The sequence below is a fragment of the Sus scrofa genome, chromosome 14, assembly GCF_054392235.1.
Source record: "Sus scrofa isolate SSC_HxYL_T2T_F1_AM1 chromosome 14, Sscrofa_HxYL_maternal_Yorkshire_Landrace_v2.0, whole genome shotgun sequence".
Taxonomy (NCBI): domain Eukaryota; kingdom Metazoa; phylum Chordata; class Mammalia; order Artiodactyla; family Suidae; genus Sus; species Sus scrofa.
The window spans coordinates 77,742,580-77,767,103 of record NC_139396.1 but is presented as its reverse complement, the minus strand read 5'-3'; the positions used below and the strand labels follow the sequence as shown (position 1 = coordinate 77,767,103).

The 24,524-nt window shown below is 40.9% G+C and overlaps 1 protein-coding gene and 1 non-coding gene across 4 annotated transcripts in view; both read right to left on the bottom strand.

Annotated features, from left to right (window-relative positions):
* Positions 1 to 24,524, bottom strand: part of GNG4 (G protein subunit gamma 4) — a 72,709-nt gene that overhangs the window by 4,100 nt on the left and 44,085 nt on the right. The window lies entirely within an intron of this gene.
* On the bottom strand, positions 6,535 to 6,645 carry LOC146396795 (U6 spliceosomal RNA). Its single transcript, XR_014828489.1, has one exon. It is a non-coding gene; the product is annotated as a U6 spliceosomal RNA (small nuclear RNA).

Genomic DNA, 24,524 nt, shown 5'->3' with positions numbered 1-24,524 from the left:
CCCTCCACCCTTAGTATAAAAGAAGCCCGAATTCTACCTCGGGAAAGATTGTTCTTTGGGACACTAGTCTGCCATCGTCTCAATTTGCTGGCTTTCTGAATAAAGTCGCCAATCCTTGCCCCAACAACTTGTCTCTCAATTTATTGTCCTGTTGTGCAGCAAGCAGTATGAGCTTGGACTTGGTAACAGAAAGGGATGTGGCCCCTGTGCTAGGGTAGATCAGGAGCGAGAGAGGAGTGAGGAGCCAGCGGGAAGGTCCAGACGTCTTCATCCTACTCTCAAGTGAGTGATGAGTGGAGGCTCCAGGCCAGGATTCTCACAGCGACTCTGCTAAACCATTTCTAGATTGATAAAGCTGAGTGCTGGCCCTGGACACGGCAGCGTGATTGAATTTATTATTACTGTTACTGATATATTGCCATCCATACAGACATTTATCGTCCTCAACAGAACACAGATCAGAAGCACGTTATATAGAACACACATATAAGCCACATGCGATAAGCACGCAGTAAACGTAGAGTGGCCACTCCTCTGAGGAGAGAGATGTGCTCTTGGGGCCAGAACCCTCTTTCCATTTTCCTTCAGGCTTATCTGAAGCCTGCAGACACATGGCAATTATGGATCAAATTATCCTCTGGCTCAACTCCAGGAGTTCCAGGGGAGGAGCAGGCGGGAGAGGTCATTCACTAAGACGAAGAGGAAGTGGCCAGCTCATCTCACTGTGGTCTGTGGCAGGTATCTAGCAAATGCGTGGCCTCTGTGTTCACTCATCCTGCCAATCAGCTTGTTCTGCATATAAGTGCTGTTTGAGGCTGCGGGTAGGGGTAAGTGCATAGCAGTCAAAGGAAATTCTCTTCGTACATTCAAGGTCTAAACCTCCAAAATGATAAAAAACATTTTTTTTTTCAGGTGGATGAAAAAATATTTGAAAGCCCCCAGCACATACAAGCCATATACATGCTCTCCAGGTTTTTTGTTTGTTTGTTTTTGTCTTTTTAGGGACATACCTGAGGCATATGAAAGTTCCCAGCCTATGCCAGAGCCACTGCAACACAGGATTCGAACCTATATTGCAGTTCGCAGCAAGGCCGGATCCTTTAATCCACTGAGCAAGGCCAGGGATTGAACCTTTATCCTCATGGACACTAGTCAGATTCTTAACCCACTGAGCCACAATGGGAACTCCCCTATCCAGGTTTTAAAATCTGGCCCAGCTTGGATTTCCTGTCGTGGCACAGTGGTTAACGAATCTGACTAGGAACCATGAGGTTGCAGGTTCGATCCCTGGCCTTGCTCAGTGGGTTAAGGATCCCGCGCTGCCGTGAGCAGGTCGAATATCCGGCTTGGATGCTGAGTTGTTGTGGCTGTGGCCGGCAGCTGTAGCTCTGATTAGACCCCTAGCCTGGGAACCTCCATATGCCTCGGGAGGAGCCCTAGAAAAGACAAGAAGACAAAAAAAAAAAAAAAAAAAGAAGAAATTCTTCTTCTGGTTTCCTGCCCAGACCTACCTATTTTAGCAGTGGCTGAAATTCTATAGACAATTCCAGGAGAGAGATGTAATGAAATTTTCCTTTCAATGAAACAACTAAAATTTGAGCTGATGAGTAAGCCTAAATCCTGACAAAGTCTACATTGGTCAGGATTGTGGAATGGAGAAAGGGTACCAGTGAGCATCAGGCTTCCAGGTCCCTCTCTGCCCCCAAGATGGCTGTGTGACTATGGGTAAGTAATTCAAACTCTCTGAGCTTTAGTTTCTCATTTGTAAAATCATGAGCGTCAGATACCCCCAAGGTTCCTCCTACTCCAAACAGTCTATGATTCTAGCTCTAATGGCACCATTGCAGCATTTTATTTTACTTTATTTTTGTCTTTTTAGGGTTGCACCCATAGCATACAGAAGTTCCCAGGCTAGCGGTTGAATAGGAGCTACAGCTGCCGGCCTACACCACAGCCACAGCAATGCCAGATCTGAGTTGCATCTGTGACCTACACCACAGCTCAGGACAACGCTGTATCCTAAACCCATTGAGTAAGGCCAGGGATTGAACCTGCGTCCTCATGGATGCTAGTCAGATCTGTTAACCGCTGAGCCACAATGGTAATTCCCCTAAATACTATTCTTTTTTTTTTTTTTTTTTTGTCTTTTGTCTTTTTGTTGTTGTTATTGTTGCTATTTCTTGGGCCGCTCCCACGGCATATGGAGGTTCCCAGGCTAGGGGTCGAATCGGAGCTGTAGCCACGGGCCTACGCCAGAGCCACAGCAATGCGGGATCCGAGCCGCGTCTGCAATCTACACCACAGCTCACAGCAACGCCGGATCGTTAACCCACTGAGCAAGGGCAGGGACCGAACCTGCAACCTCATGGTTCCTAGTCGGATTCGTTAACCACTGCGCCACGACAGGAACTCCTAAATACTATTCTTAAAGTCACTTAATAGATGAAGAAACTGAGGCACGAAAGTTAAGAAACTTGCCCCAGGTTTTTTTTTTTCTTTTTTCTTTTTTTGGCTATTTAGGGCCACACCCTCAGCATATGGAGGTTCCCAGGCTAGGGGTCGAATCAGAGCTATAGCTACCACCCTATGCCAGAGCCACAGCAACACCAGATCTGAGCCGCATCTGTGACCTACACCACAGCTTACAGAAATGCTAGATCCTTAACCCACTGAGCAAGGCCAGGGACCGAACCCGAAACCTTAAGGATTCGTTTTCACTGTGCCACAACGAGAACTCCTGCCCCAGGTCTTATATCTAGTAAGAGTGAAGGCTAGAAACTGAAGCTCAGCGGTCTGGACTCAGAAGCTGCCTGATCAACTTTTACTAATGAAAACAACAACTAAAGTGGTCCGGAAAGTTCTTGTCTGCTGGGCCAGCATACTTTTGTTAGAGACCAGCCATCTGGGAATTCCTAAGACCAGAAGGAGAAGAGTCTTGCACCTAAAGTTTCTCAGGTCACTTCATCTCATCCCAGGATAGTCTTGCCAAGAAAACCCTCACAGGTCAGTGTCCTCAGCTGGGACTGGCTTCCGTTCCCCATGCCCTGGGAAGTGCTGGGACAGATGCTGTCAGTGTCGCCCCTGAGACTGTCCTCCCCCTTGGCTGTGACCTGTTAAAGAATTAAACAAGGAGATGATTACAGCGAGTTGGCTCTAATTCCTTGGTAGCCTCTGTAAGCGAACCAAAACCAAAGCCAGAGCCAACGTGCTCCAATCTGAGAAAGTAAAACTTGAGACCAACCAATCACAAACAATCCCGCTAGGCCCAATTTAGGGATTTTTCTAGCACCTCCAAAGGTGATACTGCCAAAATTCTCCTTTCAAGAAAACAAGCTGTTCTTAGACTGCCTCCTTTTGTTGTTGCTGTTGTTTTAGGATCACAGATGTGTTGGCTTTGTTATAATGACACTCCTGGATCGTGGCCTTCCGTCTGTGCACCTGTACCACAGGAAGGAAACCGTAATTCACTCAGGATTAGCGCCAAGTAATTAGCACCCAGTTTAAGACCAAATGTGTGGGTCCGGGTTGGCTCCATGCCATATTAATTTCCTAGATGCACGCAGATTATTGAGAACACGGTAAAGCCTGATATAGGAGCGTGTAAGTCATCTTACAACAGAAGGGAGTTTTCCACCTCTTCCCACATTAGCCATCAGCCTTACTGCAGGACATGTCCAAGGCCCCTTTATTTCTGTATAACCAAACTGTCTGGGAGAACCCCTGAAAAGGTATCTGAAAACATGAATACATGTAATGAACATCTTAATGAACTTTTCACATGAAAGGTGAGATCCTAACACACAGCTTAGTATCGAAGCATCAATTAACCTAAACCTGCTCCTTAGATTGAATAGGAGCGTTTCCTTAATCAGCTCTAGACTGACTTCTTTTTTTTGGCCATGTCCTTGGCCTGTGGAAGTTTCCGGGCCTGGGGTCAAACTCAAGTCACAGCAATGACAAGACCAGGTCCTTAACCTGCTGAACCACCAGGGAACTCCTAGATTGATTTTTATGGTTGAAAGTCTCCTTCAATGTATATGAAACTGACTTACAGACTTTGCCATATTCCATAAACATCTGCCATCTTTGAAATATAAAGCAGACAATTTTCTTTCAAAGAGAACATTTTATTCTGGTTGGAAATGTAAACCTCCCTTACTGTTTAAGCTTTCTCATCAAGCCTGAAGTCTGCTGTGCTTGAAGTCCTGTTTGGAAGTGCCTGGGTCATCTCTGCCTCCTCTCTAGTATGGAACCGTTTAAAGTTACAAGAGAACAGATGTTGAAAAAACTCCACAGCTTGGGAACAACTGCGGAATTTTACCACTACATTTCAGAGTAAAAGGGGTGATTAAAACAGCCCGAGTTAGCACATAATCCTGTTAGTTGCACAATAATTACAAGCTGCAATGATGGGAGAAAATGTTGCAATTACTAAGTCACATTCCAAGACAAGACAGATGACATAATTACTATTCTGGCTGTGACACCCACTGCATTTATCCTTTGCATCTAAAGTAGCACGACACACCTATTTCTCAGCAATTCCTGTCTATTGAACAATACTACTTGGAATCAATTACAAGCATTTTTGACAGCTCTGTGTGTTCCTCTCTCTACCCCAAGAAAATAAGGCAGGATTATAGTCAAGACCACAGCCACGCTGCAGCCCTCATTGTACAGTGGTATCTTCTACAAGGTCAGACTCGGTACACACTCCAACAGAAGAAATCATATGCCTTTTATCCCTGGTAAAATCCTCAGGATATTACAGTTCTATGCTTTATCTCTAAATTCTGAGATAACACTGCAGGATGAATCCTTGTGAGTTTTTTCTTTCTTCTAACGTTGGATAGTGTTTGAAATCAACATACCAGGTTTTTTCAGTTTTGTTTTTTGTTTTTGAATCCGTGCGTCCACAAGTGACCTGAGTTGCTGTAGTCAGGTTCCTAAACCATTGTGCCATAGTGGGAACACCGCATCATTGTTTTTAATGATGCTATAGTATAACATGGTCTGTATATAATTTATGTGAAATAAAAGTCATATTTTATGGCAATACAAGAACAATTTCAACATAAAAATTCTTCTGTCCTTTGGCCTCCTCTCTCCCTGCACTATGCATTGTGTATCTGCCTTTGGCCAGATAAACATGCATTGAGCAGACCTCCCCCATTAGCAGAAACACCTGCTCCACCATAAAGAGAAGCATTCTCCCAGCACCAACAGGACAGCTTGTTAAAGATAACATTCCTTCCCCATTTAATAAGTAGTCATACAGCCCACCATGATGACACTGAGATCTGGATGTGTAAACTGTCAGTGATACATCATTTAACATAGAGCTCTCTGTCTCAAAAACACTTAAATAAACTGTGCTTATTCTACTGAGACTAGTTCTCAGAGCTTTCGGAGATGCTTTTCCCAGGTTATAACCCTCAATTTGGCTCAAAGGAAATTTTCCATTTCCTTCTTAGATCTGACTGATGAATTTTTTAAAATGATTTTTATTTTTTCCATTATAGTTGGTTTACAGTGTTCCATCAACTTTCCATTGTACAGCAAGGTGGCCCGGTCACATACATATATACATTATCTTCCATCACGCTCCATTTTAAGTGACTAGATATAGTTCTTAGTGCTATAGAACAGGATCTCATTGCTTATCCATTCCAAAGGCAATAGTTTGCATCTATTAACCCCAGACTCCAAGTCCATCCCACTCCCTCCCCGTCCCCCTTGGCAACCACAAGTCTGTTCTCCAAGTCCATGCATTTCTTTTCTATGGAAAAGTTCATTTGTGCCATATATTAGATGCCAGATGTAAGTGACACCATATGGTATTTGTCTTTCTCTTTCTGACTTAGTTCACTTAGTATGAGAGTCTCTAGTTCCATCCATGTTGCTGCAAATGACATTATTTTGTTCCTTTTTATGGCTGAGTAGTATTCCATTGTGTGTATATACCACATCTTTTTAATCCATTCCTCTGTTGATGGACATTTAGGTTGTTTCCATGTCTTGGCTATTGTGTATAGTGCTGCAGTGAACATACAGGTGCATGTGTCTTTTTCAAGGAAAGTTTTTGTCTGGATATAGGCCTGAGAGTGGGATTGCTGGGTCATAGGGTAGTTCTATATTTAGTTTTCTTTTTTTTTTTTCTTTCTTTTTTTTTTTTTTTGTCTTTTGTTGTTGTTGTTGCTATTTCTTGGGCCGCTCCCGTGGCATATGGAGGTTCCCAGGCTAGGGGTCGAATCGGAGCTGTAGCCACCGGCCTACGCCAGAGCCACAGCAACGCGGGATCCGAGCCGCGTCTGCAACCTACACCACAGCTCACAGCAACGCCGGATCCTTAACCCACTGAGCAAGGGCAGGGACCGAACCCGCAACCTCATGGTTCCTAGTCGGATTCGTTAACCACTGCGCCACGACGGGAACTCCTCTATATTTAGTTTTCTGAGGTACCTCCATACTGTTTTCCATGGTGGTTGTACCAATTTACATTCCCACCAACAGTGTAGGAGGGTTCCCTTTTCCAAAAATATGGAACGCTTCAAGAATTTGCGTGTCATCTTTGCGCACGGGGGGGCCATGCTAATCTTCTCTGTATGACTGATGAATTTTTTTATTGACACTATTTAACCTATCCCTATTGACTGACAGTCAAAAATATAGTTTTTTATTTTTCATTTTTTGGTTGCTCCGTTGCATATGGAGCTCCTGGGCCAGGCATCAGATCTGAGATGCAATCTCAGTCTAAACTACAGCTGCAGCAATGCCGGATCCTTAACCCACTGAGTGGGGCCAGGGATCAAACCTACATCCTCATGAATACTCTTTGGGTTCATAACCTGCTGAGCTACAGTGGCAACTCCCAGGAATTCTTTTTAAGGCAGTCAAAACTTTGACTTAAAACTTTAACTATGGATTTTATAATATGCCTGGCCTTCCCCAAAACATTTGTTCCTATTTTCCTACTTTTATTTGTTATATTTAAATCTTTGATTGAAATTATGGATTGAAATGCGTCCCCCCAGACTCATGTTGAAGCCATAACCCTGTGAAAATTAAGAGAAACCTCACTAAAATGGAATGGTGAGGCCAGCAGGGGGAGCTCTCATGCAATACTACTCAAGTCAATCACAGGAAGCACTGTCAATTACAAACCCCAAAAGTAGAATCATCAAGAAAGAATCACCAATTATAAGCTCCAACAGGTAAAGATGGCATCTCCTACAAGAAATATACCACCCCAGCAACTCTGCCAATGAGAAATTATCATTACCGTGAACTCTCGCTTTTCTCCAATGGACTTTCATTCAAAACAACTCCTCCCAGCTTCCTCCTTTTTCTCTATAAAACAACATTCCTTCTCCAAAGGCAGCAGCAATAAAAGCAAAAATAAACCAATGGGACATAGTCAAACTGACAAGCTTCTGCATAGTAAAGGAAACCATAAAAAAACCAAAAAGACAATCCATGGAATGGCAGAAAATAGTTTCAAACGATGCAACTGGCAAGGGCTTAATCTCTAAAATATACAAACAACTTACACAACTCAACAGCAAAAATACCAACAACCCAATAGAAAAATGGGCAAAAGACCTGAACAGACATTTTTCCAAAGAAGATAAACAGATGGCTGACAAGAACATAAAAAAAATGCTTAAATATCACTGATTATTAGAGAAATGCAAATCAAAACTCTAATGAGGTACCACCTCACACCTGTCAGAATGACCATCATTAATAAGTCCACAAATAACAAATGCCGGAGAGGGTGTGAAGAAAAGGGAACCCGCCTACACTGTTGGTGGGAATGTAAATTTGTACAACCACCATGGAAAACAGTATGGAGGTACCTCAGAAAACTAAATATAGAACTACCCTATGACCCAGCAATCCCACTCTCAGGCCTATATCCAGACAAAAACTTTCCTTGAAAAAGACACATGCACCTGTATGTTCACTGCAGCACTATACACAACAGCCAAGACATGGAAACAACCTAAATGTCCATCAACAGAGGAATGGGTTAAAAACATGTGGTATATACACACAATGGAATACTACTCAGCCATAAAAAGGAACAAAATAATGTCATTTGCAGCAACATGGATGGAACTAGAGACTCTCATACTAAGTGAACTAAGTCAGAAAGAGAAAGACAAATACCATATGGTGTCACTTACATCTGGCATCTAATATATGGCACAAATGAACTTTTCCATAGAAAAGAAATGCATGGACTTGGAGAACAGACTTGTGGTTGCCAAGGGGGACGGGGAGGGAGTGGGATGGACTTGGAGTCTGGGGTTAATAGATGCAAACTATTGCCTTTGGAATGGATAAGCAATGAGATCCTGTTCTATAGCACTAAGAACTATATCTAGTCACTTAAAATGGAGCGTGATGGAAGATAATGTATATATGTATGTGACCGGGCCACCTTGCTGTACAATGGAAAGTTGATGGAACACTGTAAACCAACTATAATGGAAAAAATAAAAATCATTAAAAAATAAGTTAAAAAATTTGAAAAACAACACTCCTCTCCTTTGTTATACTCGACTATAGTTTTTGCTGTAGCATGCTTGTCCTGAATGGCAATTCTGTTATTCCCAAATAAATCCACTTTTGCTGATAAAACAGCTGACATTTTTTAAGGTCAATGCCCCCAATATAGCCGTATTTGGAGATAGAGCCTTCACAAAGGTATCCATAGGTTCTGAATCTGTGGATTCAATCAACTATGGACTGAAAAGATTTGAAAAAAATCCCAGAAAGTTCCAAAAAGCAAAACTGGAATTTGCTGTACCCCAGCACCTATTTACATAGCATTTACACTGTATTCATTTTTTATTCTAAGTATTAAGTATTCTAAGTAATCCAGAGATGATTTAAAGTATATGGTATCTGTGTAGGTTATATGCAAACACAACACCACTTTGTAGAAGGAACTTGAGCATCCTTGGATTAGGTGTGGGGTGGTTCTAGAACCAGTCCCTATGGACCAGGAGATGACTATAATTCAGGCTAGATGAAGTCATGAGGGTGGGGCCCTAATTCCATAGGATTGGGTATGTTTATAAGAAGAGAAAGACTCCAGAAGGCTCTCTTTTCACTCAGGCACAGAGGAAAGGCCATGTGAGGACACAGCGAGAAGGCAGCTGTCTGTAACCAAAGGAGAGAGGCCTCACCACACAACCTAGAGGACACCTTAATCAAGCCCCAGAACTGGGTGAAAATAAACTTCTGTTGTTGTTTTCTTTTTTTGGCGTTTTGTTTTTTAGGGCCGCACCTGTAGCATATGGAGGTTCCCAGGCTAGGGATTGAATGGGAGCTATAGCTGCCGGCCACAGCCACAGCCACTTCAATAGCAGATCCTTAACCCATTGAGTGAGGCCAGGGATCGAACCCGCAACCTCATGGCTCCTAGTTGGATTCGTTTCCGCTGCGCCACGACAGGAACTCCTCTGTTGTTTTCTGTCTTTTTTTTGCGGAGGGGCGGAGGTTGTACGCTCAGCATATGGAGATTCCCAGGCTAGGGCTTGAATCAGAGCTGTTGCCACTGGCCTACACCACAGCCACAGCAACTCGACAGATCTGAGCTGTGTCTGCTCACAGCAACGCGAGATCCTTAACCCACTGAGCGAGGTCAGGGATTGAACCTACAACCTCATGGCTCCTAGTCAGATTCATTTCTGCTGCACCATGACCGGAACTCCTGTTTTTAGTATTCTTAAAATCAATTTTATTGTTCGTGGGACAGTGGTTAATGAATCTGACTAGGAACCATGAGGTTGCAGGTTCGGTCCCTGCCCTTGCTTAGTGGGTTAAGGATCCGGCGTTGCCATGAGCTGTGGTGGAGGTTGCAGACACAGCTCAGATTTGGCATTGCTGTGGCTGTGGTGTAGGCCGGCGGCTGCAGCTCCGATTAGACCGCTGAGGTGGGAAGCTCCATATGCCGTGAGTGCGGCCCTAGAAAAGACAAAAAGACAAAAAAATATTTTTCAAGAGATAGTTTTAAAAGGTTCCTTAGGCTGGCATTTATTCCCTACCATTGCTACCATTAATCTTAGACCATTACTGTCAGAGACTGTGATGTGAATCATTTCTGCTTTTTATAATGTACTGAAGTGTTCCATGAGTGGTGCTTACAGAAAAGTGTTCCTGGTATTTTCTGGATACAGAATTATACATACAAATCAGGTTGTATGTATCAGACCAACCTTATTTATTTTACTATTAATATGTTTATTTCTCTATTTATTTGCCAAAGACTGGGAAAGACATACTAGATTCCTATATAACTTGTCCATATTTCCTGATATTTCCTCATATTTATCTTTGTGTATGTAAAAAAAAAATTTTTTTTGGCTGCACCCGCAGCATAGAAAAGTTCCCTGGCCAGAAATCAAACTTGTGCCATGGCAGTGACCTGAGCCATATCAGTGACAATGTTGGATTCTTAACCTGCTGAGCCAATAGGGAATTCCTGCTTTGTGTATTTTGGGTATAACTGGATCATATGGTCAGACTATATTTATTGTAAGAAACTGCCAAATTGTTTTCCCAAGTGGCTGTACCATTTTGCATTCTCACCCAAAATGAATGTGAGCCCCTGTGGCTTTACATCCTCATAAAAATTTGATACTGTCAGCTTTAAAAATTATAGCCATTCTAAGAGGTGTGTACTGGTATCTCATTGTTGTTTTAATGTATAATTCTTTAGTGACATATGAAGTTTAATATGCTTCTTTGCCATCTGTCTCCTTTGGGGAGGTGTCTGTTCACATATCTTGCCTACTTTTAATGGGTTTTTTTTCTCCTTGTTGAGTTTTAACAGTTCTTTGTCTATCGTGGATACTAGTCCTTTATCAAATATGTGTTTCACAAAGATTTTCACCCACTCTGTGGTTTGTCCTTTCATCCCCTTAACAGTGTCTTTCACAGAGAAATTTTTTTTTTTTTTTTTTTTAAACAAGTGGCCGCACCTGTGGCATATGGAAGTTCCCAGGCCAGGGGTTGAGCCACAGCCACTGTAGAAGCAATGCCGAGTAGTTATGTTGTGAGCCACATGGGAAGTCCAGAAAATTTTAATTTGAGTGAAGACCAGCTCACCATCATTTTCTTTCAAAGGTTGTGCTTTTGGTATTATATCTAAAAACTCATCACTAAAAGCAAGATCACCTAGATTTTTTCCTGTGTTGTTGTCTAGACGTTTTGTGGGTTTGCCTGTTACATTTAGGTCTATGATTCATTCTGAGTTAATTTTTATGAAAATTCTAAGTTCTGTATCTAGTTTTATTGTCTTGCATGGGGACGTATGGTTGTTTCAGCACTGTTTGTTGAAAAGACTCATTTCTCCATTGTATTGCCTTTGCTCTTTGTTAAAGACAAGTTGACTGTATCTATGTGGGTCTATTTCTGGGCTCTAATGTGTTCCAATGATCTATTTGTCTATTCTTTTGCCAGTATCCCATTGTCTTGATTACTGTAGCTTTAAAGGAAGTCTTGAAGTCAGTATTCAGCTTTGTATTCTCCTTTAATACTGTGTTGGCTATTCTGGTTTTTTAGTTTTGCTTCTCCATGGAAACCTTAGGATCACATTGTTGATATTTATAAGATAATTTGCTGGGATTTGGTTGGTATTGTGTTGAATCTATAGATCCAGTTGGGAATAACTGATCTTATCAATATTGAGTCCTCCTATCCATGAACATGGAATCTCTCTTCATTTAGTTAGATCTTCTTTGATTTCTTTCAAGGATTTTGTAGTTTTTCCCAAATAAATTTAATATATATTGTATACTGGTAAATTTTTGCATATCCTTTTATTGTCAGCCTAAGTCATTTTATTTTAGGTATATGTCTAATGCAAAATACATCCTGTTTTTAAAATTAAATCTGAGAATCTAAATTAGTTTTTTCACTTCACACACTTATTGTTAAGATAGGTATTTTTGGTATTGCTTCCATCATCTTATTTTTTTCTTTTTCTTTTTTCAGCCACACCTGTAGAATGTGAAAGTTCTTAGGCCAAGGACAAAACCCATGCCATAGCAGTGACCCAAGTTGCTGCAGTGACAATGCTGGATCCTTAACCCACTAGACCACAAGAGAACTTCTTATTTTGCTTTTTAAATTTTTAAAGGGGTGGGGGGATGTGCTGGGGGTTTGGGAGAGAAATGCTGTGATGATCATTGTACAACTATAAATGTACTACATTCATTGAGTAATAAAAAAATGAAAAAAAATTTAATAATATCTTATGTTTTCTAGTTTATGTTCTATGGCCTTTATTTCTTGTCCTCCAGTAATTTAGAGGTGCTTATAGCCTTACAATATTTAAAATATATAAATCAGTTTCTGATATAAAGTTGTATTTTTTTTTCTTTTTGGCTGCACCTGTGGCATATGGAAGTTCCCAGGCCAAGGATTGAATCTGGACTGCAGTTGCAGCAACATTGATACTTAACCCACTGCACTGGGGTGGGGATCAGACCCATGCCTCTTCAGCAACCTGAGCTGCTGCATTCAGATGCTTAACCCACTGTACCACTGCAGGAACTCCTTAAGGGAACTCCTAAAGTAGTTGTCTTCATGTCTTCCTTCCTTCCTCTCCCTTTTCTTTTCTTTTCTTTTCTTTTCTTTTCTTTTCTTTTCTTTTCTTTTCTTTTCTTTCTTTCTTTCTTTCTTTCTTTCTTTTTCTTTCTTTTTCTTTCTTTCCCTCCTTCTCCTTGTCTTTTGAGGGCCACACATGCAGCATATGGAGGTTTCCAGGCTAGGGGTTGAATCGGAGCTGTAGCTGCCTGCCTACACCACAGCCACAGCAATGCCAGATGTGAGCCGCACCTGTGACTTACACCACAGCTCATGGCAACACTGGATCCTTAACCCACTGCATTGTCATGGATACTAGTCAGATTCATTTTCACTGAGCCATGACAGGAACTCCCTAAAGTTGTATTTCTTGATTCACATTTACAAAATATAAGGAAATTGGCTATAGCGGACAGTTACATGCATCTTGCCTCTCAGCAACTGAACTGTATCTCTTTTTGGAAGAATTATCTACTTTATGAATCCCAGTGTGAGGAAAAGATTATTTCTCTTAATAGGATCTAAAAATGTTATATACTTATTTTCTCATAATCCCTTGCAACTTAGGTATAACTTGGTTCTGTCTATGAGGCATGTATGTGTCAGACTTTGACTAAGGACCTAAGATGGAGGGGACTGGGAGCTCCTGCTCTGGTGGCAATGGCAGGAGCCCTGGCTACAAAGCTGAGCTCCTGGCTCAGAGTGTCCATAGTTCAAACTGTACATGTAGTGCTTGGTTATGCTGGAATGGTTCCCTCATCAGACTCAGCACCACGATTGTGAGTGTTACTCCCAGAAGCTGAGTCTTATGCATGGTTCTCTAGCTCTTCCAAAAATTCTACAAGTAATCTAAAATCCCTTTAATAAACCCCTTGCATATATGCACAGCTGGGGTTGGCTTCTGTTATGTGCAACAAAGATTCTCAGACTGACAAGTTGGTATACTTACACTACCCACTCTTCTCCTTCCTCCACTTTTAGGTATGTGTTTTCTGGGATTGTCACAGTCTATTATTGAAAAATGTTTATTTTTACAGCTTACACATTTCCAAAGAGGAATAAAATGAACTATGTAAAATTTTTTGCAGTTATTCTTGCTTTTTTTTTTTTTTTTTTTTTGGTCTTTTCTAGGGCTGCACCTGTGGCATATGGAGGTTTCCAGGCTAGGGGTCTAATTGGAGCTACAGCCACCAGCCTACACCAGAGCCACAGCAATGCCAGATCAGAGCCACGTCTGCAACCTACACCATAGCTCACGGCAATGCCAGATCCTTAACCCACTGAGCAAGGCCAGGGATCAAACCCACAATCTCACGGTTCCTAGTTGGATTTGTTAACCACTGAGCCACAACGGGAACTCCTTTTTGCAGTTATTCTTAAGTCTAAGTATACTTTGATTCAACCACCATGGCCACTTCTTTTATACCATACCATTCCCCAAGTGAAAGTTATTTTGATCCAGCTTTCATCTGGCCAGATCACATGCCACATACAAAAATGCAAGGAGTCCAGAGGAGGCAGGAGACTACTGGGACCATGGCACTGGCAGGGATCCTGGTTGGGAAGGTAGTCTCTAACAAGTCAGGGAGAGACTGAAAAGCCAAGCCAAGACACTGAGATTAGAAAGCAAGCATCCAGTTTCTCATCAGTTCTCACAATTTTACAAAATAGTAAGAAGGATGATTCAAATCTTTACATAAATGGAAAGCTGAAGGATACTAAGGAGGTAAGAATCATTGGCCATTTGTACTAAGGACAACACCAGAAGTGGAGGTGTTAAATACATCCTCAAGATCTGGGATCAAGATGGCAGCGGAGTAAGATGTGGAGCTCATCTTCTCCCCTAAATACATTAAAAAAAATTCTCACAGAACATCTACAGGATTCTGGCAGAAGACCTCAGACTTCCAAAAAGGGCAAGAAAACCCCCACAAAACTGGATGAAACAAAAGTAAGAGCGGGGAGAGAGAGAGAGGAAAGGAATCAGGGCAGAACCAGCACTCCTGAGAGGGAGCTGTGAAAGAGGAAAGGAATCCACACTCTATGAGGCCACCTAATTGGCAGGGAGATCAGCTGGGACAGAGGGAGAGCCTCAAAGCCTCAGAGAAAATCATAGCAGCCAGTCTGAGGAAGTCAAAACAGAGAGAAGAGCTGTGCAGAAGATTGGTACTACTGTCTGGTGCACCTCAGCCAGAGATACTCAGGTAGGGGCTGGGTGCTGAGGCTTGGGCTTCAAAGAATAAGAAAAAGATAAGCAAAATGAAGACTCACAGGAATCATTCCCAGTTAAAAGAGCAGAAGGAGTGTCCTGAAGGAGCAAAGAAGGAAACAGACCTCTGCAGTATAACTGACACTGAGGTAAAAAAAGGAGATATTGAAAATGCTGAAGGAATTAAGAACAGCTATCAACAGTAATGCAGAATGCCTTAAAAAGGAACTAGAAACTATAAGGAAGGACCAAGAAAAATAAGAAAATTCATTTGGTGACATAATGCTGAGCTAAAGGAATTGGACAGCAGAACAAATGCAGAGGAATGAATAGATGACTTGGAAGATAGAATAACATAAATCACCCAATCAGGACAGCTGACAGAAAATCAAGTTTAATAAAATGAGAGCAATGTAAGAAATCTATGGGATAATACAAAGTATGCAAATCTATACATATAGGGATCCTAGTAGGAGAAGAAAGAGAAAAGGGGGTTGAAAATATATTTGAAGAAATTATGGCAGAAAACTTTCTAAATCTAAAGAAGGAGACAGATATCCAGATACAGGAAGCATAGAGGGTCCCAAATAAGAAGAAACCAAACAAACTATATCAAAATATATTATAATAAAAGTGGCAAAAGTTAAAGATGAGGAGAGGATTCTAAAGGCAGCAAGATAAAAACAAGGAGTTAATTTCAAGGGAACCCCTATAAGGCTATCAGCTAATTTCTCCACAGAAATGCTACAGACCAGAAGAGAGTGGCAATATATATTCAAAGTTCTAAAAGGAAAAAGGCGCAGCCTAGAATTCTCACTCAGCAAGATAAACATTTAAAATAGAAGGAGAAATAAAGAATTTCTCAGACAAGCAAAAACTAAATGAATATAGCAATATTAAACCTGTCCTAAAATAAATTTTGAAAGGTCTCACCTAAATAGGAAAGAAGTAAGAAGATACAGGATGGAGGAAATCACAACTGGAAAGTAATCACATAAGTAAGCCACTATACAGATAAAAAGAAAAAAAAAAACAACCCAAAACCTATTTGTGAAAGTGATGATAAACACAAGGAACAGCAAAACGATAAACATGAAGAGGTAAAAACAGACATCAAAATCATAAAATATGGGGAAGGAGAGTAAGAAAATCTAGATTCTTTTCTTAAGAATGTGTTTGAGGCCATATGACTATCAGTCTTAAGCAAGCCGATGTAGGAAAAGGTTAACATACTTGAAAAAAGGGGCAACTACAAGTCAAAAACAAATAATACATTCACAAATACTAAAAAGAAGAAGAAGAACAAGCCTAAAATAAAAGGAAATCATCAAATCACAAAAAGAAAAATAAAGGAACAAAGGAGAAACATAGGATTAATTGGAAAACAAGGTTTAAAAGGGCAATAAATACATATTTATCAATAATTACCTTAAATCAATGGATCGAATGCTCCAGTCAGAAGACACAGAGTGGTAGACTGGATAAAAAAACAAGAGCCTACAAGAGACCCATATAAGGGCAAAGGCACACACACAAATTGAAAGTGAGGGGATGGAAAAAGATATTTCATGCAAATGGAAATGATAGGAAAGCAGGAGTTGCAATTCTCAAATCAGACAAATAGACTTTTAAAACAAAGGCCATAAAGAAAGATAAAGAAGGACACTATATAATGATAAAAGGATCAAGAAGAGGAGTTCCTCCTCAGCAATTATAGTTGAAGATACTGTGTTGCGAGTTTCAAGTCTGTCCCAGCATTCCTAGCTAATCAATTATGTTTCTGTAATTTCTCAATGCAGTGGATGTTATAATGCTAGAGACCTAAGACCTGGGTCTCCTGCTATGGTTTATCATAGTATTCAGGGCTTTTGTAGGGTCAGAGTGAAATACTAACTATAAACAGGCATAAGGGATCTTATTAAGGTGATGGAGATGTTCTAAATTACGTACATGTGTATTTGTTTCTATTTGTAAAAACTGTATAAAAAAGCACTAAAAACTAAAAAGAAGAGGATTTCCTGTTGTGGCACAGCAGAAATGAATCCAACTAGTATCCATGAGGATGTTGGCTCAATCCCTGGCCTCACTCAGTGGGTTAGGGATCTGGTGTTGCTGTGAACTGTGGTGTAGGTCTCAGATGCGGCTTGAATCTGGCATTGCTGTGGCTGTGGTGTAAGCCAGCAGCTGTAGCTCCAATTTGACCCCTGGCCTGGGAACTTCCTTATGCTATGGGTGTGTCCAAAAATCAAACAAACAAATAAACAAAACATTAATAAAGGAAAATTAAAGAGGATTCAAAGAAATGAAAAACTATTCCATTCTCCTGGATTGGAAGATTAATATTGTTAAGATGGCCATACTACCCAAAGCAATCTACAGATTTAATGTGATTCCTGTAAATTATATATGACATTTTCCACAGATAATCCAAAATTATTTCATAAATAATCCAAAAATTTATATGGATTAAAATAAAAGACACAGAATTGCCACAGCAATCCTAAGGGGGGAAAAAAAACCAGGCAGATGGCATGATTCTCCCAGATGTCAGACAATATTACAAAGCTACAATAATCAAAATAATGTGGTATTGGTACAAAAACAGGCATATGGATCAATGGACCATAATAGAAAGCCCAGAAGTAAACCCTTTCACCTATGGTAAATTAATCTTTGACAAAGGAAGCAAGAATATAAAATGGGGAAAAGACAGTTTCTTCAGCAAGTGGTACTGGGAAAACTAGACAGTTGCATGTAAATCAATGAAATTGGAACACACCCTCACACCATGCACAAAAATAAACTCAAAACGGCTCAAAGATTTAAACATAAGAAATGACGCCCTACGACTCCTAGAAGAGAAGGCAAAACATTATCTGACATATTCCATATAAATGTTTTCTTAGGTCAGTCATCCAAGGCCATAGAAACTTAAACAAAAATAAACCAGTGGGACCTAATCAAACTTACAAGCTTTTGCAAAGCAAAGGAAACCATTAAAAGAAAGAAAGAAAATAGTTGCAAATGCTGCAACTGACAAGGACTTGATCTCCAAAATATACAAAAAACTCATACGACTCAAAACCAAAAACAAACCACCCAGACATCTCTTCAAAGAAAACATCTGGTGACCAGTAGGCACATGAAAAGATGCTCAACATACAGAAATACAAATCAAAACTACAATGAGGTACCACCTCACACCAGTGAGAATGGCCATCGTTAAGTCCACAAATAACAAATGCTGGAGAGGGTGTGGAGAAAGGGAACCCCCCTACACTGTTGGTGGGAATGTAAATTGGTACAACCACTATGGAAAACAGTATGGAGGTTTCTCAGAAACCTATATATAGAAGCACCATATGGGAGTTCCCATCGTGGTTCAGCAGAAACGAATCTGACTACTATCCAGGAGTATGCAGGTTTGATCCCTGGCCTTGCTCAGTGGATTAAGGATTTGGCATTACCGTGAGCTGTGGTGTAGGTCGTAGATGCGGCTGGGATCTGGCATGGCTGTGGCTGTGGCCAGTGGCTACAGCTCTGATTGGACCCCTAGCCTGGGAACCTCCATATGCCGAGGGTGAAGCCCTAAAAAAAAAAGAGAGAACTACCATATGATTCAGCAATCCCACTTGTGGGCATATAACCAGACAAAACTTTCATTCAAAAAGGTACATGCACCCTTATGTTCACTGCAGCACTACTCACAATAGCTAAGACATGGAAACAACCTAAATGTCCATCAACAGATGAATGTATTAAGATGTGGTACATACACACTGGAATACTACTCAGCCATAATAAGAACAAAATAATGCCATTTGCAGCAACATGAATGGAACTAGAGATTCTCATACCAAGTGAAGTCAGGAAGAGAAAGACAAATACCATATGATATCACTTATACGTAAAATCTAAAATATGGCACAAATGAACCTATCTATAGAACAGAAACAAACTCATGGACAAAGAGAACAGACCTGTGGTTGCTGAGGCGGAGGGGGAAGAGGAAGGGGAGGGAGTGGGATGGACTAGGAGTTTAGGGTTATTAGATGCAAACTATTACATTTGTTTATTTATTTATTTATTTATTTTCTAGGGCCTCACTCACAGCATATGGAGGTTCCCAGGCAAGGGGTCTTATTGGAGCTGCAGCTGCCGGCCTACACCACAGTAACATCAGATCTGAGCCTACACCACAGCTCAGGGCAACGCTGGATCCTTAACCCACTGAGCGAGGCCAGGGATTGAACCCGCAACCTCATGGTTCCTAGTGGGGATTCGTTAGTCACTGAGCCATGACGGGAACTCTGCAAACTATTACAATTAGAATGGATAAGCCATGAGGTCCTGCTCTATAGCACAGGGAACTATATCCAGTAACTTGCGATAGAACATGATGGACGATACTATGAGAAAAAGAACGTATATATATGCATAACTGGGTCACTCTGCTGTACAGCGGAAATTGACAGAATACTGTAAATCAGCTATAATTATTTTTTAAAAAAGAATGAAACAATCTTGCTAGAGAAAGGATGCACATTTAGATTTAACTTTCTGCATAACTGAAAATACGTTTATGTTGCCTAGGACATAAATGACCAACTTGGCTAGGGAGCAAATTCTTGGTAGAATTTGAGAATTTTTGAAGAATTTTAGGCTGACATCTTCTGAACGGAGATGCGAATCTGTCTAGACTATTTCTGCCTTCTGTAGGTGGGGTGCTGTGTTTATCAGACCCAGGATTTGGGTTGGTATCCCCAGTTCCTCACATGGCAACTGTGGTCCTTGGTTTTCCTGTCTGAAGCCTGGGGTTCCAGTAGCACCAATGCCTGAGGCCTGGCGTGAGGACTCAAGCATCTGACACGTGTTAAGTGAGGTGTGCTTGTCCTAAATGATCCCTCCCCTGCCTCTATACTTAATGGATTCTTTCTTTGAGGTCATATAACCTCAGCTGTGTATGTTTTTCCGGGTTGATCATTTTCTAGTCCATTCTTTCCTGGGATATGCTGAGCTGTTTGGATCAGCAGACTCAAATCTTTTGTCCTGAAATCTTTTAATATTCTATCCTTCAGAATACTTTTTATTCCATTTGTTCTCTCTGGTGGGAACATGAGCATCTAAATGTTGGGATGTTGTAGTCAGTCTTCCTTTCTCTTACCCTCTCTCTGTTTTAATATACTTGTCTTTTTCTTTTGCTTACTGTCTCAGTTTCTTTCTTTTTCTTTTTTGTCTTTTTGCCTTTTCTAGGGCTGCTCCCGTGGCATATGGAGGTTCCCAGGCTAGGGGTCCAATCAGAGCTGTAGTTGCTGGCCTACACCAGAGCCACAGCAACACAGGATCCGAGCTGCGTCTGCAACCTACACCACAGCTCATGGCAACGCCGGATCCTTAACCCACTGAGCGAGGCCAGGGATCGAACCCACAACCTCATGGTTCCTAGTTGGATTCGTTAACCACTGAGCCACAACGGGAAATCCTGTCTCAGTTTCTTAAGCCTGTCCTCCGTGGCATTAATTTGGTTTTCTCTACATGTGTTATACTCTTTGCTTCTTCTTTCTTTCCTCCTTCCTCCCTCCCTTTCTTCCTTTCATTATAATTGATTTACAATGTTGTGTCAGTTTCAGGTGTACAGCAAAGTGATTCAATTATCACACATACATACACATCCATTTTTTTCAGATTCTTTTCCTTTACAGTTTATTACGAAATGTTTAGCTCCTGTACTATACAGTAGGTATTTGTCATCTATTTTTCTTTCTTTTTATGGCCATACCTGCAGCATATGGAAGTTCCCAGCATAGGGGTTGAATCCAAGTGGCAACTGCAGGCCTACATCACAGCCACAGCAATGCCAGATCCGAGCCACAACTGTGACCTACGCCATAGCTTGTGGCAATGCCTGATTCTTAACACACTGAGCAAGGGGCCAGGGATCAATCTGCATCCTCATGGAGACAATGTCTGGTTCTTAACCATCTGAACCACAAAGAGAACTTCTCTAATTTACCTATAGTAGCATGTATGTGTTAATCCCAAATGCATAATTTATCCCTCCCCTACCTTTCAATGACCACAATTTTTTTCTATGTCTGTGGGCCTATTTCTGTTTTGTATATAAGTTCATTTATACCATTTTTTAGATACCACATATAAGCAATATCATAATTTAAAAAGATATATGCACCCCGATATTCATTGCAGCACTATTTGCAATAGCCAAAACAAGGAAACAACCTCACTGTCCATCGACAGATGAATGGATAAAGAAGATGTGGTACAAACAGCAGAAATTGGCACAACATTGTAAATCAACCACATCTTAATCCATTATACTTTAATGACTTTTTTTTTTTTTTTTTTTTTTTTTTTTTTGCTTTTTAGGGCTGCACTCAAGGCACATGGAGATTCCCAGGCTAGGGGTCTAATAGAAGCTGTAGCTGCCGGCCTCTACCACAGCCACAGCAATGCCAGATCTGAGCTGTATCTGTGACCTGCACCACAGGTCACAGCAACGCCGGATTCTTAACCCACTGTATGAGGCCATGGATTGAACCCTCAACCTCATGGTTTCTAGTTGGATTTGTTTCTGCTGTGCCACGATAGGAATTCCTAATGAAACAACTCTGAAAATTTAAAAAAGATATAGTACATATATACAACAGAGTATTATTCAACTATAAACAAGAATGAAATCATGCCTTTTGCAGCAACATGGATGGACCTAGAGATGATCACACTAAGTGAAGTGAGTCAGACAGAAAAAGACTCTGCTCCGTCTCATGGTTTTCCCCGTCCCTTTTCAAATTCTTTCCTTAGTTTTTTTCTACCTGCCTTTCAACTCATTATTTTATTTCTCCTTTGAGCTCTTGTCTCATAGATTCTATGTTTGCTGTATATTTTTTAAGACTATAAAGGAGTTACCTAAAGTTTTCTTTGGTTCTTTGGAAGAAGATTCCTCCCTAAGTGAATGTTTTATTAGTCTTTTGTATGATAGAGTTTGGTCCTTGATTTTCTTTTTTTTTGAGAGAATATTTACCTCCATCCAACGTTTCTTTCTTTTTCTTTTTTTAATTCTTAGAAAGGGGGAAGTTCTAATCCAAGTCTGCTCTTTTTGCAAGAACAGTAGGAGAGATTCTCCTTGACCCCTTCATTGTTTGATGAAACAATGTTTTAATATTCTCTTTACAGTGTGGCTGATACATCCTCATTCAGTTCTTTGAGTGGGTGATGTGAGCTGAGGCAGTGGAAAGTCCCAGTTCAGGTAAATTATTCTTTAGTGCTTTCCCTCTAAGGATGTTTCATACTTGCCCCAGTTTGTCCAATCCTGGGGTGGAGTTCTTGGAATTTTGGCCAATTCCCACTTTAAGGCAAGCAGACTATCTTTTTGAAAAGCCAGGGGATGGAATGCCAGGGCTCACAGACCAGTGTCTATATTCCTCTCTAAACTGGCATTTGATGAATGAAGAGATACTGTCCAGGCAGAAGAGAAAAAAAATCTTCCAGATGGAGGAGCATGTCATAGCAGGGCATGGTTAAGAAATTTCTGGAGAATCCCACTCCTGGGCATATATCTAGACAAAACTACAATTCAAAAAGACACATGAGGAGTTCCCGTCATGGCTCAGTGGTTAACAAATCTGACTAGGAACCATGAGGTTGGGGGTTTGATCCCTGGCCTTGCTCAGTGGGTTAAGGATCCGGCATTGCTGTGAGCTGTGGTGTAGGTCGCAGATGCGGCTTGGATCCTGTGTTGCTGTGGCTGTGGCTACAGCTCCGATTAGACCCCTAGCCTGGGAACCTCCATATGCCGCAGGAGCAGCCCAAGAAATGGCAAAAAAAGACAAAAAAAAAAAAAAAAAAAAAAGACACGTGAACTCTATGTTCACTGCAGCACTATTCACAATGGCCAAGACGTGGAAAGTACCTGAATATCTATCAACAAATGAATGGATTAAGAAGATGCGGTATGTATACACAATGGAATACTACTCAGCCATTAAAAAAGAACAAAATAATGCCATTTTCAGTAACATGGGTACAACTAGAGACTGTCATACTAAGTGAAGCAAGTCAGAAAGAGAAAGACAAATACCATATGCTATCACCTATATCTGGAATCTAACACGTGGCACAAATGAACCTATCTACCAAACAGAAACAGACTCACAGATATAAAGAACAGACTTGTGGTTGCCAAGGGGGAGGGGGAAGGAGTTGGATGGACTGGGAGTTTGGGGTTAGTAGATACAAATTATTACATTTAGAGTGAATAAACAATAAGGTCCTACTGTATAGTACAGGAAACTATATCCAATCTTGTGATAGAACATGATGGAAGATAATATGAGAAAAAGAATATATATAGGTAGACTGGGTCACTTTGCTGTACAGCAGAAATAGACACAATATTGTAAATCAACAATACTTTAATTAAAACAAAGAAAACAGGAAGAAATGCTGGAGAAAGTATATGTGTAGACATGTGGGAGGGGGTACAAAGAGATGAGGCTAGAGGAGTACAAATAGTCCCTAGGACACAATGAGTGGGTTGAATCAAGAGCCTTGGAGGTCATGTAAGGAGCTCTTTGTTTTTGGCCATGACCATGGCATGCAGAAGTTCTGGGGCCAAGGATCTAACCCATGCCATAGTAGTGACAACACCTGGTTAAGGAGCTCCTATTTTATGTACTGCAGTTTGAAGTAGAGTAAGTCACAGTTAGATTTTTTTTTTATCCTAGGCTAAATGAGAGAAGGGGGAAGGGCAGATCTATGCAGGGAAACCACCTATAGCGGCTGCAGTTGCCAGGCAACACATGTGACCGAGAGGATGGAGGAGAGGGGGACAGATCTCAGAAATGTTCAGGGAGCTAAAATGGTGGGATGTGGAAATAATTAACTACGGGGGATGAAAGAGTGTTTCCAGTTTGAGAGACCAGGTGGATGGTGGTCTAAGGAAATGAGAGAGAGAATACACAAAAAGAACATGAAGTAAAAAAGGTCAGTTTTGGATGTGCTGATTTTAAGGCTTTGGGAGATTGACCAGTGGGCACCCTGGTATATAGAACAAGAGCTCAGGGGGTTGGGCTAGAGATACAGATACATTAAAAAGTCACAGGAGTAGATGAGTTTACCCAAGAAGATTTTCAAGGTTTAAAAGAGAAGTGGGCTAGGGATAAAACTAGAGACCATGAGCGTTAATATGGTAGACAGAGATCTGGTAATAGAGATGGGGTGGCTGACCAGGGGTAGGGAAAGAAATACCCTGGAGAGTTAGTATCTGCTCAAAAGTGGCTAGCTCAGTAGGTTAAGGATCTGGCATTGTCATTGCAGGGGCTTGGGTCGCTGCTGTTTCATAGGAACTTCCCAGGAACTTCCACATGGAGCAGGTGTGGCCAAAAAAAAAAAAAAAAAAAAAAAGTGGGAGAGCAGAATGAGTTACCACATTTCCACATTTCAGACTAAGGGGGGAATTACAGGCTGTTAATTATGAACTGGTTTAAATTTTGAAAAAATAAACTTTGAAAAACATCTTATCTGGATCCTTAACTAAATGACATAATGAGTTTGATGGATGAGATAGTTAAACATCAAGAATGAAATAATAAAAGAACTAGAAAAAGTATAGGTGCATATTTATCTAGTTTTAGCATGGAAAGCCTTATGTATAAAGCAAAGGAGTCTACAAGGAAATATTGCTTGTTTTGAT